The sequence below is a fragment of the Bufo bufo genome, chromosome 5 (assembly GCF_905171765.1).
Source record: "Bufo bufo chromosome 5, aBufBuf1.1, whole genome shotgun sequence".
Classification (NCBI taxonomy): Eukaryota; Metazoa; Chordata; class Amphibia; order Anura; family Bufonidae; genus Bufo; species Bufo bufo.
In genome coordinates, this window is record NC_053393.1 from 457,404,873 (window position 1) to 457,419,909 (window position 15,037).

Here is a 15,037-nt window from a genome sequence, read left to right on the forward strand (position 1 = left end):
CACAATTTAACAGAGAAGTCTCACATCAGGTGGACAAAATGTCTGTTCTTTCTATTTAACACTCTTTTATTCTTAAAGGGAACCTGTCACCAGGATTTTGTGTATAGAGCTGAGGACATGGGTTGCTAGATGGCCGCTAGCACATCCGCAATATCCAGTCCCCATAGCTCTGTGTGCTTTTATTGTGTAAAAAAACAACTATTTTATATATATACAAATTAACCTGAGACGAGTCCTGTCCCTGACTCATCTCACGTACAGGACTCATCTCAGGTTAATTTGCATATGTATCAAATAGTTTTTTTACACAATAAAAGCACACAGAGCTATGGGGGCTGGATATTGCAGATGTGCTAGCGGCCATCTAACAACCCTGTGTCCTCACTCAGCTCTATACACAAAATCCTGGTGACAGGTTCCCTTTAAAATCCTTTGCTGGGTTTGAGTAAAACAGAGGACAATACAAAAATGTATAGCTTTATTACATTTAACTGTAACCAAAGAAAATAGTTGAAACTTCAAGAATGTGGTTATAATGATTTACCAGACAGATGTTAGTTGTCAGTACACAGAGACAGCCCTTTTCTGTTAGACCTATAAGATGAATGGCCGTCTACGGAGACATTTTGAGTCCACTATTGTAGACCAGATCTTCATTGTGACTCATAGAGAAGGATCTGAGCAGGAGACCCCGTTCTGTGACATGCATATGCTTTAATAGGGCAAATAAACATGATTTGGTGTCGTAAGCCAGAAAGCAGTCACTTGTTCAATCTTGGCTTTCCTTCAGATCTGACTGTCCAGCTTTTGTCAAGGTTTGGTTTTCGTTAGTTATCTACTTGTGGACTGCCGCAGGACTTAAAGGGTATTTGCTATAAACTACTTTTCACTCTTAAGCGAATTTACATCAATTACCCTAGCTCCCATTCCTCTTTGGATTGCTTTTTATTTAATTTTTTTTTTCAAATTTACCTCACTCACCGTTTTCTCTTATCCCCCATGTTTGAATCCACCTTCCTGGTTTCTCATGTGTCTACTGTCCGATCATGCCTAAGGGCAGTGGAATGTGTCCTGACATCAGCAGATCATGTGACACTAACCACGCCCCTTGTTCTCACCAATGAGGCTTCCTACGTTACAAGGCTCCAATTTCCCACAGGGCGCAATGGTAAGCTAATAACTTTAGAAAATAACTGTTATGCTAAATGGTGGTATTTGTGTAAAGTGATATCTGTTGGACAGGATACATTTATATTAGTGGGGGATTTGCCTGTACTGTAGGATGCACACAGAGATCATACAGCTGCAGGAGCAGAATTCTGGTTGTCAGTGACAACTGGATTCCCTATAATGGAGGCAGAGGCGGTTTTCCTAAACACTGTGAGCACCGTGTATACAGCTCAGTAAGCAGCCAGTCATGGCGATCAGGTAATCTCCAGATGCTAGGCAACTGCAGGAGATGCCAGGTCTTACGCATGCCATACATATTAGTCTAAAGTTAATCAAAATGGTCAATTTCAACTCAAATGAACATTCACCAGTTAAAATTGAAAAAAAAAAGACAATCTTTTTAGCCAACCAATGACAGAGCATTATTTTTTGAAAAGAAGTCGGCCATGTTTAAAATTTTCATCGGAAAAAGAGCTTTTGTTTAAAAAAAGGTCATTCACAAATAAAAGATCTTTATTTGAAGATAGTCTTGTGAAACATACATCACACAGCTACTTATATCCGAAAAAACTACTGAAGAACAGTGTTTGGAGGAGAGATAGATGGGCGGTTCTGGCATATCGCGATTACCGGTGCTGTTTCTTAGTTGTTGTGCTACAAAGCCCTTTAGTATGTTTACTATTTTCTTATGGATCACATTGTCCTATTGACTGGTAACAGTATTGATTGTTTATTATCGCTTTATTATAGATTGTACAAACTACAAGAACGCTGAATGCTTCCTTTTGTATTCAATGTAATGTTTGAACAGCATCTCGTTGATTGTTGTATGGATTTTTACTGAAAAAACCGAATAAAAATCTGAAAGTAAAAAACAAAAATAAAGACATTTGTTTGAAAGAATGTTCGCAGAAAGATCTTTCATTCATCGGCCGGTTTCACATGTCTATGTATATGTAACAGCCAATTGTACTAAGGTCCACTGCCCATATATCAGTTATGCCCGGCCAGTTGTTTTACACACAGCACCGATCCAGCGCCCATACAGTTATAGTGATGGACAGGAAAACGTAGCACACAGCAATTTTCTGTCTGGCGCTAATTGACATCTGACTTCATATCTGATGTGCCGGTGTATGAGAATGATCCCATAGAAAATGATTGAATCAATTCCTCCTTCAGTTTCCCTCCGGCGTTTTCTGCACCATGCTGGTGGAAAACCGAACCGGATGGCCTGATATATATGAAGAGGAGCTAAAATGTATTTGATGTTGTCTATGAAACGAACGTTCACAAATATTTGTTTGTTCAACTGCTATTCAATGTGTATGGCCACCTTTAGCAGAGCCAGATCAGCTCTGCAGTGAGGCCTCAGAGGTTTTATTACCCCTAATATTATGTCAGATCCAGTAAGGCCTCATGCACGCGACCGTTGTTGTGTTCTGTTCCGCAAAATGGGGTTCCGTTGTTCCGTGATCCGTTTCCGTTTTTGTTTCCTTGTGTCTTCCTTTATTTTTGGAGGATCAACAGACATGAAGGAAAAAAAAAAGTCTAAGTCAAGTTTGCCATGCAAATGATAGGAAAAAAAAAGATGCGGACGCGGATGACAATCTTGTGTGCCTCCGCGTTTTTTCACGGTCCCATTGACTTGAATGGGTCCGCGAACCGTTTTCAGTGAAAAAAATAGGACAGGTTATATTTTTTTGACGGACTGGAACCACGGATCACTGACGCCAATGACAAACAGTGCATTAGCCGAGTTTTCAACGGACCCATTGAAAGTCAATGGGTCCGCAGAAAATCACGAAAAACTGAACAACAGACACGGAATAAAACAGCGGTCGTGTGCATGAGGCCTAACAGGGAGACTCAAAAGTAAAAACAATAGTAATGCAATGTAAAAGTGCGCCAGAAAGGCCTTACATGACCTTACGGGGGAACAAAGTCTAAAGTTAATTAATAAATAGGTGCAAACCTAAATAAAATTTTTTTTATAAAAAATAGAAACCCACGACTGGCCATCTCTGCAGCTTCTAGCCCCACCGCCAGCAACCAAAATGCTTTTATTTAAAGGGCATCTGTCAGCAGATTTGTACCTATGGAACTGGCTGACCTGCTACATGTGCGCTTGGCAGCAGAAGACATCTGTGTTAGTCCCATGTTCATATGTGCTCGTATTAAGAAAAATTATATATTAATATATGTAAAAGAGCCTCTGAGACATTACTATTATACCTAGAGGCTTTGCTCTCTCTGCAACTGCAGAGGCCAGGCGTGATCATGCTTACATTGCCAGGCCCTGTGGATCAAAGTGCAGAGGACACAGCAGTTGCAGAGAGAGCAGAGCTTCTAGGAATAACAGTAACGCCACCGTTGCTCCTAGAGGCTCATTTGCATATATATTACCATTTAATTTTTCTCAGCAATAGTAATTAAAGGGGTTGTCTGATTAAAGGGGTTGTCCCACGAAAAATATTCTACAGCTTTCAAACCAGTGCCTGGATCTGAATAGTTTTTTTAATTGCATGTAATTAAAAATTTAGTATAGCTATTGAGTTATTCGATAAAATTTATGTGTTTAGCGCCATCTGCAGTTTGTATTTTTCTTATTTCTAGGGGGGTGGCCATAGCGCTAGGAGCACCACTGGAGCAACACCCCCATTCTCTCTGTACACCCCCCTCTCCTTTGCGTGACAAAGCTAGACATTTAGTCTAGCCCTGTGTTCTCGTGGCAACATCGAGACTAGGTGACTCAGAGCTTGCGCAGTGAATCAGATGCTTTCTGAGCTTGGGAAGCAGAAGAAAATCTACCGTGTAAGCGCTGAGTTGCCTCAGTGACTCGGCCCCTGTGCAGTGGATCTGTTAAGCCTTTCAGATCCACTGCACAGGCGCCAAGTTACTGAGCCACGGCACTGGTGTGAGAACCAGGCCTACTTAAGATGTCTAACCCCATAAGGGGAGTACAGGGAGTACAGAAGCGTTGTTCTAGCGGTGCTTCTAGCGTTATGGCCAGATCCCTTGTGCTCCAAATGGGTAATTTACATAAACATAAAAATTAAAGGGGTTTGCCCGAGATTTTAATACTGCATAGGTCACCAGTATCTGATCGGTTGGGGTCCGACACGCAGGACCCTCGCTTATCAGCTGTTTGAGAAGACAGAGGCGCTTATCCCTTGGCCATGTGACGAAATGTTTCCTAAACAATTCCTAAGCACAGCTGCTATACAATGTTTTACTCAGCATGATCAACTCTACCAGGCAATATGTCTGGTTTAATAGGGTTGGTCATGGTGACAGATAGTTACTGCATTCTCTTTAATACATTATAATGGTACCCCTGGTGTTTAATCTGTATAGTAATGTGCATGTCCATCTACTGAGGTGGTCGCACATGCTCAGTTCTATCTTTCAACTACCACCAGCAATATATACCATTAGAAGCTGTGAAAATTACAAGGAGAGAGCTACTGCAGAAAGGACACATCCCTTGGGAAAGGACTTGCCCCCTTGAGCTGCCAGCCTTAAGAGAATCTAGTAGAGCAACTGGAGCAATGAAAGTTGAGATCTCTGGATCCATGTGAGGCACATGTCTGGTTCTAGCTTTGTTAGAAAGAGAGAATGATGTACAATGTCATGTCTGACTTTCATTTTTTTACATTAATCAGCAGTTCATATGGATGGAGTCAACATTAACACATAAAGGCTGCACATAACTGTATAGGATATGTATCCTCTTGTAAGAGAGGCCTTTAGCATGTGTTCTCAAGTGGTATAACATTGTCCAAGTGTGTGGCAGGGCAGTTGTCTGTAAAAGCTAGAGGATGAGGGTGCTGTAGAGGAGACGGGTGCTCGAGCGTACTGTTTGGAAGCTGGATTCCACGGACATTGAAGAAGGAGGAAGCTGTGAGAAAAACAGGTAAGAATCAAAGCTCTACTGTATCACGAAAAGATTACAAATTGCAACAAGGGAGATCCACCATTCCACCTTAGTCACATTGCATTTATAAGTTTGATTGTTCCAGTAATTTTTAAGAACTGTACCTCTACATCTGAGAAGATTTTGTGCACCCCTATATTCAGCCAGACTTTTGCCCTTATATAAACCATCTTTTTAAACTATTACCATCTGAAAAGTTGCACTGGACTGTGGCGGTGTGATTTTGTAACTGTGACTCTCCTGCAACCATCGCTGAGCTCAGCTTACATAATGTTGCATCTTCCTTGAAAACAAGGTGAAATGGACATTCAGCATTACCTTTACCTAGAGCTGGTGTCAGGAAGTCTCTTCAGCTAGTCATCATCGGATGTACAGAAATGAAAGATTTGTCCAGTCCAGACAACCTCTTCAAAAGACTTAAACCAATGGATTGAAAACCAAGTGTAGACGCAGGTCTATTTAAAGGGCTTCTGTCACCCCACTAAACTCATTATTTTTTTTTTTGTGTACTTATAATCCCTATCCTGCCATATTGCCATACATTATGTTATTAATAATTTTCGTTCAGTAGATTTAGCAAAAAAATTACTTTTATGATATGCTAATTACCTTTCTACCGGCAAGTAGGGCGTCTACTTGCTGGTAGCAGCCGCAGAAAACCGCCCCCTCCTCCTGTTGATTGACAGGGCCAGCCGCGATCTCCTCCTCCGGCCAGCCCTGTCAGCATTTCAAAAATCGCGCGCCTGTGTTGATTCGGCGCAGGCGCTCTGAGATAAGGAGGCCCGCCTCCTCAGCACTCCCTCAGTGCGCCTGCGCCGATGATGTCACCGAAAGAGAAGACGTCATCGGCGCAGGCGCACTGAGGGAGTGCTGAGGAGGCGAGCCTCCTTATCTCAGAGCGCCTGCGCCGAATCAACACAGGCGCGCGATTTTTGAAATGCTGACAGGGCTGGCCGGAGGAGGAGATCGCGGCTGGCCCTGTCAATCAACAGAAGGAGGGCGCGGTTTTCTGCGGCTGCTACCAGCAAGTAGACGCCCTACTTGCTGGTAGAAAGGTAATTAGCATATCATAAAAGTAAGTTTTTTGCTAAATCTACTTAACGAAAATTATTAATAACATAATGTATGGCAATATGGCAGGATAGGGATTATAAGTACACAAAAAAAAAAAAAATGAGTTTAGTGGGGTGACAGAAGCCCTTTAACTGGTAAAATAGCTGCCCACCAATTTTTAGCACCAGGTCATAGAAAGAATACTGAGAAGAGCCTCCACTATTCAAAACTAACACACAAAAAAATTGAACTACGGCTCCACCATGTAAATAAATAGAAAATTCTTTATTCAATAAACATTAGACAGACATTATGATATGTAAAATCAGCAGTAAAAAGACATACTTCGGTGGGGAATAAAAAACCTTTAGAGGGGACTGGGGGATCGACACACAGGGGCATCCAAAGTCAAAAGAAAGAGCCACACATAGAACCAACAAGGAACAAGTAGCCCCCGGACGTGAAGGTCCGATAAGGACGTTGGTAAACTAAATGTAGAAATCAACAAGCAATGGTAAATACCCCAAAAGTGTGCGCCGATCCCTCGGAAGAAGCCAGTCCACTGGCGAAACGACGTTGGGAAGAGGCGACTGAGGGATCGGCGCGCACTTTTGGGGTATTTACCATTGCTTGTTGATTTCTACATTTAGTTTACCAACGTACTTATCGGACCTTCACGTCCAGGGGCTACTTGTTCCTTGTTGGTTCTATGTGTGGCTCTTTCTTTTGACTTTGGATGCACCTGTGTGTCGATTCCCCAGTCTCCTCTACTACTGATTTCACATATCATAATGTCTGTCTAATGTTTATTGAATAAAGAATTTTCTATTTATTTACATGGTGGAGCCGTAGTTCAATTTCTTTGTGTGTTGGTAAATTAGCTGGACAATACACTGAGTGATATGATGTTATCTTTTTTTTTGTAGTTACGTAGATTAAACTTAATATGGTCATTTCCGTTGGAGCATGAAATGGGTCCCTAGAGCCTATTGAGCCATTTTTACTTTATCAAGATCAATAAACAGTATGTCATTCATCTTTCTTACAAGCACATATGTATGTATTCACAAGGCTCAAATGTAGATATGCTGAAATCAGACGACATAAATATTACTGTCCTAACATCAACATACGCCTCTCTGTGCTGTTTTTTTTGTTTTGTCAATTTTAGTAAAAGACCAACTCTTAATCTAGTCCAAATTTGAGAAAGAGAGAAAGAAGAGCGAGGAGATAGGGGTAGGTGAGGGGAGGGAGAATTTTTTTTTTTTAAAGCATTTACAGAGCATTATATAAAATGTGACCTTTCTATATTTTGGACATTTTCAGATGTGGCAATATCAACTAAATTCTTTTTTTTTTTTTTTATAAATGGGACAAAGGGGAGGGGGGGGTATACATTTTTAGTGTTTATATACAGTCAGGTCCATAAATATTGGGACATCGACACAATTCTAACATTTTTGGCTCTATACATCACCACAATGGATTTGAAATGAAACAAACAAGATGTGCTTTTCCTGCAGACTGTCAGCTTTAATTTGAGGGTATTTACATCCAAATCAGGTGAACGGTGTAGGAATTACAACAGTTTGTATATGTGCCTCTCACTTGTTAAGGGACCAAAAGTAATGGGAAAATTGGCTTCTCAGCTGTTCCATAGCCAGGTGTGTGAGATTCCCTCATTATCCCAATTACAATAAGCAGATAAAAGGTCCAGAGTCCATTTCAAGTGTGCTATTTGCATTTGGAATCTGTTGCTGTCAACTCTCAAGATGAGATCCAAAGAGCGGTGACTATCAGTGAAGCAAGCCATCATTAGGCTGAAAAAACTAAACAAACCCATCAGAGAGATAGCAAAAACATTAGGTGTGGCCAAAACAACTGTTTGGAACATTCTTTAAAAGAAGGAACGCACCGGTGAGCTCAGCAACACCAAAAGACCCGGAAGACCACGGAAAACAACTGTGGTGGATGACCGAAGAATTCTTTCCCTGGTGAAGAAACCACCCTTCAAAACAGTTGGCCAGATCAAGAACACTCTCCAGGGGGTAGGTGTATGTGTGTCAAAGTCAACAATCAAGAGAAGACTTCACCAGAGTGAATACAGAGGGTTCACCACAAGATGTAAACCATTGATGAGCCTCAAAAACAGGAAGGCCAGATTAGAGTTTGCCAAACGAAATCTAAAAAAGCCTTCATAGTTCTTGAACAACATCCTATGGACAGATGAGACCAAGATCAACTTGTACCAAAGTGATGGGAAGAGAAGAGTATGGAGAAGGAAAGGAACTGCTCATGATCCTAAGCATACCAACTCATCAGTGAAGCATGGTGGTGGTAGTGTCATGGCGTGGGCGTGTATGGCTGCCAATGGAACTGGTTCTCCTGTATTTATTGATGGTGTGACTGCTGACAAAAGCAGCAGGATGAATTCTGAAGTGTTTCGGGCAATATTATCTGCTCATATTCTGCCAAATGCTTCAGAACTCATTGGACGGCGCTTCACAGTGCAGGTGGACAATGATTCAAAGCATACTGCAAAAGCAACCAAAGAGTTTTTTAAGGGAAAGAAGTGGAATGTTATGCAATGGCCAAGTCAATCACCTGACCTGAATCCGATTGAGCATGCATTTCACTTGCTGAAGACAAAATTGAAGGGAAAATGCCCCAAGAACAAGCTGGAACTGAAGACAGTTGCAGTAGAGGCCTGGCAGAGCATCACCAGGGATGAAACCCAGCGTCTGGTGATGTCTATGCGTTCCAGACTTCAGGCTGTAATTGACTGCAAAGGATTTGCAACCAAGTATTAAAAAGTGAAAGTTTGATTTATGATTATTATTATTATGTACCATTACTTTTGGTCCCTTAACAAGTGGGAGGCGCATATGCAAACTGTTGTAATTCCTACACCGTTCACCTGATTTGGATGTAAATACCCTCAAATTAAAGCTGACAGTCTGCAGTTAAAGCACATCTTGTTAGTTTCATTTCAAATCCATTGTGGTGTTGTATAGAGCCAAAAATGTTAGAATTGTGTTGATGTCCCAATATTTATGGACCTGGCTGTATGTTAAAAAAATATTTTAAAGGGTCTATCCTTTGGATAGGTCATCAACAAGGGCATAACTACCATAGCAGCAGACCATGCGACTGCTATGGGGCCCAGTCTTAGTTGGGATTATCTCCTCTTCTACTGGAGGTTAAAACTTGGTCAAGACTCTACCCTCTAAAGCAGGGGTGCACAACCTGCGGCCCGGGGGCCACATGCGGCCCTTGTTTCCATTCTGTGCAGCCCCCAACCCTCTGGTAACAGATATGTATTTCTATGTCTTGTGGCTGCTCACATGTATTTTTCATGTATTCCTCCATTAGATAGGAGTACTAGAAGTGTAACTAGACATTTATGATATATAGTATATGTTCAATATGCCATAGAAATACTATTTCAGTTGTTAATACCTCTTTCAGTTTTATTTTCGGCCCTTAGAATTGGTTTAGGCTGACAATGTGGCCCCCAACCAGAAAAGGTTGTGCACCCCTGCTCTAAAGGAACAACTTTTAGAAAATCAAGCAATGGAAAAATGTCCCACGGTTCATTGAAAAGGGTTTAGGTAGAAACTCTTCTGTCCTATGTGGAGGGCCGGGTTTGATCCTTGCTATGGAGCCCTTGCTTCTCTATGTACCCCACTGGTCATCAATATCAGATCAGAGGAGGTCCAACTCCTGGGACTCCCTGCTAATCAGCTAATCATTGGCCATGTGTTCTGTGAGTACTGCGGCCTCTTCCTAGGCTAAGTGACATCACCATACATCAGTCACATGTCAGCCTAGTTATAGCTCAGCCCATTCAAGTCAATGGGGCTGAGCTGCAAATACCAAACACTGCCACTATACGATGTACGGTGCTGTGCTTGAAAAGCTGCTGGGAGCCCGAAGCTTGAGTGAGAGCAACGGGTCCCCGAAATAGCTGAACGGCGTGGGTGCCAGGACTCAGACCACCGTCGATGTGATAATGATGACCTATTATGAGGATAGGTCATCATTATCTTTACCTGGATAACCCCTTTAAATTTAATCTGCAGTCATTTGATGATACATTGTACATCTGTATTGCAGTGTATATAATTTTACCAACCCCTCAGCTGCCATGACAGTTGATTAGCACCTCACGATTGTGTCAGGATGGTATTCGGGGGACAAAGGAAAGCATGTGTCAGCTGTATAACACTGCCAGAAACCACCTTGTGAAGAGCAGGCTGAGCTCCTGGGCCCACTTGATACCCACCCTTGCGACCAATGCCATATACTGTAGGTACGTTATTGGTTATTAAGTACTTTGCTCCATTCAACTTTCCCTCACCTCTGTCTCACTGTCCCAGCAACTGAAAAACACCTCCACAGCATGATGCTGCCATCACCATGCTTCACTGTAGGGATGGTTTTGGGGAAGTAATTAGCAGTACCTGGTTTACTCCAGACATGGCGCTTAAATTTGAGGCCAAAAATGTAAATCTTGGTTTCGTCAGACCAAAGAGCCTTGTTTCTCAGTTCTTTAGGCGCTTTTTTTTTTTTTTTTGCAAATTCCAGGTGGACTTTCATGTTTCTTTTACTGAGGAGAGTTTTTTTTTCTGGCCACTCTGCCATAAAGCCCACATTGGTGGAGTGCTGTAGTTGACCTTCTGGAAGCTTTTCTGATCTGCATACAGGATCTTTGAAGCTCAGCCACATTGACCATTAGCTTTTTTATCACCTCTCATATCAAAGCCATTCTCTCCTAATTACTTAGTTTGGGAGGAAAGCCTACTCTAGGATCAGTCCTAGTTGCTCAAACATCTTCAATTTCCATTTTGGAGGCTATTGTGCTCTTGGAACGTTCAGTTTAGCAGAAATGTTTTGGCACCCATGACCAGATCTCTGTCTCTGAGCTCTACAGGCAGTTCTTTCCTCCTCCAGGCTCTGATATGCATTGTCAGCTGTGAGACCTGTTATAGACAGGGGTGTATCTTTCCAAATCATGTCCAATCAACTGAATTTATCTCAGATAGACTCCATCAAGATGACCAAGATCAAAGAAATGGGAGGCCCCAGAGCTAAATTTCAAGTGACATAGCAAAGTGTCTAAATATTTATGTCTATGCATTGAGAGCAGATTAACCGCCTCAGGACCGCCGTACGCAGGATTGCGTCCTGGCGGCGGCCCTGCTCTTCTGGGTGGACGCATATACGCGTCCTCTCGCGAGACGCGAGATTTCCTGTGAACCCCACAAGTGACCCCATTTTGGAAAGAAGACACCCCAAGGTATTCCGTGAGGGGCATGGCGAGTTCCTAGAATTTTTTATTTTTTGTCACAAGTTAGCGGAAAATGATGATTTTTTTTATTTTATTTTTTCTTACAAAGTCTCATTCCACTAACTTGTGACAAAAAATAAAAACTTCCATGAACTCACTATGCCCATCAGCAAATACCTTGGGGTGTCTTCTTTCCAAAATGGGGTCACTTGTGGGGTAGTTATACTGCCCTGGCATTCTAGGGGCCCTAATGTGTGGTAAGTAGTTTGAAATCAAAATCTGGCCGGTGAAATCCGAAAGGTACTCTTTGGAATGTGGGCCCCTTTGCCCACCTAGGCTGCAAAAAAGTGTCACACATGTGGTATCTCCGTACTCGGGAGAAGTTGGGCAATGTGTTTTGGGGTGTCATTTTACATATACCCATGCTGGGTGAGAGAAATATCTTGGCAAAAGACAACTTTTCCCATTTTTTTATACAAAGTTGGCATTTGACCAAGATATTTATCTCACCCAGCATGGGTATATGTAAAATGACACCCCAAAACACATTGCCCAACTTCTCCTGAGTACGGAGATACCACATGTGTGACACTTTTTTGCAGCCTAGGTGGGCAAAGGGGCCCACATTCCAAAGAGCACCTTTCGGATTTCACCGGCCATTTTTTACAGATTTTGATTTCAAACTACTTACCACACATTAGGGCCTCTAGAATGCCAGGGCAGTATAACTACCCCACAAGTGACCCCATTTTGGAAAGAAGACACCCCAAGGTATTCGCTGATGGGCATAGTGAGTTCATAGAAGTTTTTATTTTTTGTCACAAGTTAGTGGAATATGAGACTTTGTAATAAAAAAAAAAATCATCATTTTCCGCTAAATTGTGACAAAAAATAAAAAGTTCTATGAACTTAAAATGCCCATCAGCGAATACCTTAGAGTGTCTACTTTCCGAAATGGGGTCATTTGTGGGGTGTTTGTACTGTCTGTCCATTGTAGAACCTCAGGAAACATGACAGGTGCTCAGAAAGTCAGAGCTGCTTCAAAAAGCGGAAATTCACATTTTTGTACCATAGTTTGTAAACGCTATAACTTTTACCCAAACCATTTTTTTTTTTTACCCAAACATTTTTTTTTTATCAAAGACATGTAGAAGAATAAATTTAGAGAAAAATTTATATATGGATGTCGTTTTTTTTGCAAAATTTTACAACTGAAAGTAAAAAATGTCAGCAGCAATGAAATACAACCAAATGAAAGCTCTATTAGTGAGAAGAAAAGGAGGTAAAATTCATTTGGGTGGTAAGTTGCATGACCAAGCAATAAACGGTAAAAGGAGTGTAGGTCAGAAGTGTAAAAAGTGGCCTGGTCATTAAGGGTGTTTAAGGTAGGGGGGCTGAAGTGGTTAATGGTGGAAAACCAGATTTTTTTAAAATTTATTTTAGCACAAGGCTGCAACATAACAAAATCTGAATAAAGTGTATGGCTTCTAAAGACTTTCCAAATGCATTGTGTATATATATATATATATATATATATATATATAGTATCCAAAGGATGAGGCAGCACTCCAAATAAAGTGAAAAAAGTGGATCCTTTATTCCCCTCTGTGCAACGTTTCAACCGTCTCAATGCGGTCTTTCTCATGCTTGAGAAAGACCGCATTGAGATGGTTGAAACGTTGCACAGAGGGGAATAAAGGATCCACTTTTTTCACTTTATTTGGAGTGCTGCCTCATCCTTTGGATACTATACTCGTCTATAGCCGTCTGAGCCTGCGGCTGAGAGGACTTGCACCCGTATCTTTGGTCTTGTGCTGCTGTGTTTCTTTTTTGGTTTCTATATATATATATATATATATATATATATATAAAATATATATATATATATATATATATATATATATATACATACACTCACCTTAAGAATTATTAGGAACACCTGTTCTATTTCTCATTAATGCAATTATCTAGTCAACCAATCACAGGGCAGTTGCTTCAATGCATTTAGGGGTGTGGTCCTGGTCAAGACAATCTCCTGAACTCCAAACTGAATGTCAGAATGGGAAAGAAAGGTGATTTAAGCAATTTTGAGCGTGGCATGGTTGTTGGTGCCAGACGGGCCGGTCTAAGTATTTCACAATCTGCTCAGTTACTGGGATTTTCACGCACAACCATTTCTAGGGTTTACAAAGAATGGTGTGAAAAGGGAAAAACATCCAGTATGCGGCAGTCCTGTGGGCAAAAATGCCTTGTGGATGCTAGAGGTCAGAGGAGAATGGGCCGACTGATTTAAGCTGATAGAAGAGCAACGTTGACTGAAATAACCACTCGGTACAACCGAGGTATGCAGCAAAGCATTTGTGAAGCCACAACACGCACAACCTTGAGGCGGATGGGCTACAACAGCAGAAGACCCCACCGGGTACCACTCATCTCCACTACAAATAGGAAAAAGAGGCTACAATTTGCACTAGCTCACAAAAATTGGACTGTTGAAGACTGGAAAAATGTTGCCTGGTCTGATGAGTCTCGATTTCTGTTGAGACATTCAAATGGTAGAGTCCGAATTTGGCATAAGCAGAATAAGAACATGTATCCATCCTCTGATGGCTACTTCCAGCAGGATAATGCACCATGTCACAAAGCTCGAATCATTTCAAATTGGTTTCTTGAACATGACAATGAGTTCACTGTACTAAAATGGCCCCCACAGTCACCAGATCTCAACCCAATAGAGCATCTTTGGGATGTGGTGGAACGGGAGCTTCGTGCCCTGGATGTGCATCCCTCAAATCTCCATCAACTGCAAGATGCTATCCTATCAATATGGGCCAACATTTCTAAAGAATGCTATCAGCACCTTGTTCAATCAATGCCACGTAGAATTAAGGCAGTTCTGAAGGCAAAAGGGGGTCCAACACTGTATTAGTATGGTGTTCCTAATAATTATTTAGGTGAGTGTATATATATATATATATATATATTCAATATGAGCAAATCAATTGTTCGGAAAAAAAAAAGATTCCAACAAACCAAAATTTCTTTAGATTTGAGGGAGAGAGACCAAGGTGTAACATTCCTCTGGAAAAGAGACACGCAACTCAATCCTCCTTCCAAAAGAACAGGAAACCTAAATATCTAAATAATGCTTCTCTTGACAAGAAATGTGAAAACCAGTCTCTTTTCTAAAAGAAAATGAAAATGGAATATCTAATCCCGCAGTTCTTTTTTATAAGAGCTTAGCTGCCTAAGAGGCCTTGGTTGGGGTCCATGGGGTACTATTTATCCTTATGGAGCCAAATACATGTGAGGAGTATCATAGTCCACGCAACACTTCTCTGGGTTTCTGGGCAAAATATGGCCAAATTAGCATTTTTTACATTTGTTGCCATTAAAGAAGCTTAGCCTTCTTTTCATTTTGGAAGTAATCGTAATTTGTATATCTTTAGGTTTCTGGGAAAGATTTGCAAAATGTCTTTCTCTTTTCCAGAGGAGAGTTATGTGTCTGCGTCTCTCATTTGTGATCTATATCTCCACTTTTTCTACATTGATAGCATATTGCTAGGATATGTCATCAAGGTCAGATA

The 15,037-nt window shown here is 41.3% G+C and overlaps 1 protein-coding gene across 1 annotated transcript in view; it reads right to left on the reverse strand.

Moving 5' to 3' along the window:
* TMEM196 (transmembrane protein 196) overlaps positions 1-15,037 on the reverse strand; it is a 100,097-nt gene that overhangs the window by 51,781 nt on the left and 33,279 nt on the right. The gene's annotated exons all lie outside the window — the stretch shown is intronic.